We start from the raw sequence: 3,503 nt of genomic DNA, 5'->3' as shown, positions 1-3,503 counted from the left end.
TTTTAAAACACATTCATTTTCCTGTTCATGAAGAATATCAATAAAGAAGGACATGTAAACAGTAATTATTTTAACTCAATCAAAGTTATAAAGTACATGAGTAAAAGTTATTAATAAAGTCAATTCAGAATCTATGAGCATCCACAGTGAAAACTATTAGGGTCTAGTGACACTGGTCTGTCTTGATGCAGTAAAACAAAATGCATGTCAAGTAGAGGTCTCATTTCTTCCTATGTGGCTGGTTCACATCTATGCGCTGCAGTTTAATGAAAAGAAAAACTAGATAGGCCCATTCACACCTACATGTGCGCGCAACAACTTGTGCTGCAACGCACACAGGACAATGCGAATCCAACATTTTTAAAGAGAAAGTGACACAAGGCAAAGTAAGTGTGTGCGAATCCCCAGATGGAAGCGTCCATTCCCTGCCTTCAGCACTGCATACCGGTTTTGTGGCAGCGAACCTAAACTTACGATTTTGCTGCGTCTTTACTGCCTTGTTATGCAGCTTGGCAGGCAGAGAATGTCAGCTTGCATCTGAGGTGTCTGAGGCCGGTAGTCATCTTGCTAACAAATCCCCTGTAGATTCAGAAAAGGAGGATCCTTCTTTTTGTTTTGTTTCACAAATGTCTAATTCTTTGGGTTCTGTATATAAGAATATGTATAAAGAGAACAGTTATCTCAGTTTTTCAGTGGTTAGACAGTACCTGGCTTGGAGAGAACAGCTCGTTCTGCAACTTCCTCTCAGTTTATTGGGAAACAAATGCTGTTTACAGTGTGAGATGTGAAATGCAGTGACGTTACTCGCAGGGAGGAGCACTTTTCTTGCTGGGCTAGCTGCCTTCCAAAATCTGAGCAGACACACACCAGACATGTTATTCCAAGAGAGAGCATTTCACATACTGTATGTAGAGTTGTATTTACCACAAAGACACTTGTGGGCCAGCAGGGTTAGGGGGGCCTGCAGCGGGCCCCTTACAGGTTTACATTGTCACCATTTTTTAATGTATTTCTGGCCACCTCTAGACATTTGGGGATGAATTCTGCAAGAGAACTGCAGGGTGAAGGGGGGCTGATATGCTGAGAGGTGTTAAGTTGCCCATACATCTTGCGATCGTTGGACAAAACTTTTCGTCCGATGATCGAAACGTTGTACGATTTTCGCACTGCGGCCCCATCCTGCCCCAATTATCGCAAGGTTGGAACAATTAGAAGAAAGCACCTGGACCAATTGCGGTAATTGACCACACGTATTTTCGTCAGCGCATGTGCAGTGTAGATCGTACTTATTTTGACATACGGAAACGCCACCAACCTTGCAAAAATGGTACGATCGACCAAAGTTTTCTAACCTGCTGGCCAGTCAAAAAAAATCGATCGATTGTACAGTATTTGCAGTTGTACACTGCCCATAAACCTTGCGAATATCAGACGAAAACGTGATCGCATACGAAAATCGGCCGATATTCGTAAGTTGTACGGGCACCTTTAGAAGGCTTGTTTAAGGGACATGCACTCACTTCTCCTTTCTCTCTGTTGAAATATAGCTCTGTATGAAAAGGAGATTGCATACTTCCTCCAGAAACACATTCACACAGTAGATTCCATTAGCATATCTACATGACAAAACTTACCATGGGCAGAACTTGCACAGGCGTACCTTGGCTAGTGCCGAGGAGTGGTGTCTGGTGCTGGATAGTTTGGTTGGGTTCTCGGAACTAGTTAAGCACTATCCAGAAGGTGTGTTAAGAGTCCTATGACTGCTGAAATGTCCTGGCAGTGGGCATCCTCCTCACTCCTAGCAAGATAGCAAGGTCTCTTGACCCTAAGTGGCTACCTAACCTAGTCAGCTGTGGCTTAACCACTTGCTGACCGGGGTGTTAAATTCACTTCCTGGCCAGGCCATTTTTCAATATTCAGCGCTGAGGTATTTTGACTGACATTTATTCCGTCATGCAACGCTGTATTGAAATGAATTTTATACCATTTGTTTGGGGATAGCTAGAGCTTTCTTTTGGTGGTATTTAATCACCACTGGGGGTTTTTATTTTTTACTATATAATGAAAAAAGTTCAGAAATTTTTTAAAAACAACTTGTTTTCCCTACGTTATGTTATCAAACATTTACCCTTAGCCAATTTTTTGGTAAAATAAAAAAAACGGGTGTGCCGCCCCAATGGGGCATAGAATATGTTATAGAAGTTAATATAGATAGAAGTTTTACATAGTGTGTTTTGCCTAACTATTTTCTCATAGCTAAATCCATGTGTTATCCTATGCTTCCATCTAGTGGCCTTTTGTTGTAATGTACATGTTTTTCTGTAATTATTCCTCATGTGACGATGTATTTCCCCCTAGTGTACGCCCCTTCCTTCTTCCTGTGTGCAGTACTTCCTGTGTCATGGCCACAGTTGAAAGCCACATGTAACAAGGACACACAGGTAATCTGCACAGTACGGAGGAAAGGCATCATTTTCTGACCGCACAATACTATAACCGTTCAACTGCTGTTCCTATCATCTGCTGTAACCTGATGTTAAAGAATAAACACCTCTTTTGAATGAATCGGTATTGACGAGTTCAGCTATCTGACGAGGATTGTCCGCAGTGAGTATATCTGCTTATACAGGCCAGGCATAGAGGTCTCAGCAAGGGATATATTTTGCTATCACAACAATCGGAGTCAGAATAACGGGGTTACATCGGGTAAATAGACACCAAACATGTCAAATCTAAAAATTTTGTGCGCTCGTGAAATTCGCAAACAAATAAAAATGCCTAAAATTGCCCATAAGCGACGCTTTAAAAGCTTTTACCGCTCATCAGTTTAGTGTTACCAGTGATTAATAGCCCTAGAATTATTGCTCTCACTGCGACATTTGCAGCGATATGTAACATGTGTGGCGTAATCATTGTTTTCGCATGTAGGTGCACCCAACGTGTATTTACATTTATAAGTGCGTGCATGCGGGGGTGGGGGGACTTCTATATATTTTTTTTTTTAATATGAGACTTTAATTTTTTTTTTAACTTTTTTTTTTGCACTTAACTTAATTGCTATCACATAGCCCCTTATGTGATAGCTAATATAAAATTAGAGGTCTTCTTTATGGTGACATTATGGGTCTCTAAGACCGCTAATGTCACCCAGGGACCCCCAAAGAAGCCGATGAAGCAGATCTCTGATGAAGAAGATGGCTATAGCAGCCAGAGAAATGACAGCTTAAGGTGGAAGTGATGTAATACACATTGCTTCCGCTTTTAGAGATAATGAAGGAGAGATCAGCGGTGGGGGAATGCTGATTTCTCCTCCATTTTCAGCACAGGCAGCTGCTGTGCCGGTCCGGGCCTGCAGGGGGGACAGCGGAGCCCGGGGATTACTGGCAGCAGCGGGAGAGGGGGGGAGCACAGCAGTGAGGGGGACACGGCAATGGATGAGGAGCCACACACTGCATGTATTCATACAAGCAATCGGCCGGCCATATAGCTTGCCGGCGGGCTTC

The sequence above is a fragment of the Nanorana parkeri genome, unplaced genomic scaffold, assembly GCF_000935625.1.
Source record: "Nanorana parkeri isolate BGI_ZX_2015 unplaced genomic scaffold, ASM93562v1 scaffold94, whole genome shotgun sequence".
In the NCBI taxonomy this organism is placed as follows: Eukaryota; Metazoa; Chordata; class Amphibia; order Anura; family Dicroglossidae; genus Nanorana; species Nanorana parkeri.
The sequence above is the reverse complement of the archived record's forward strand: the minus strand, read 5'-3'. Positions refer to the sequence as shown.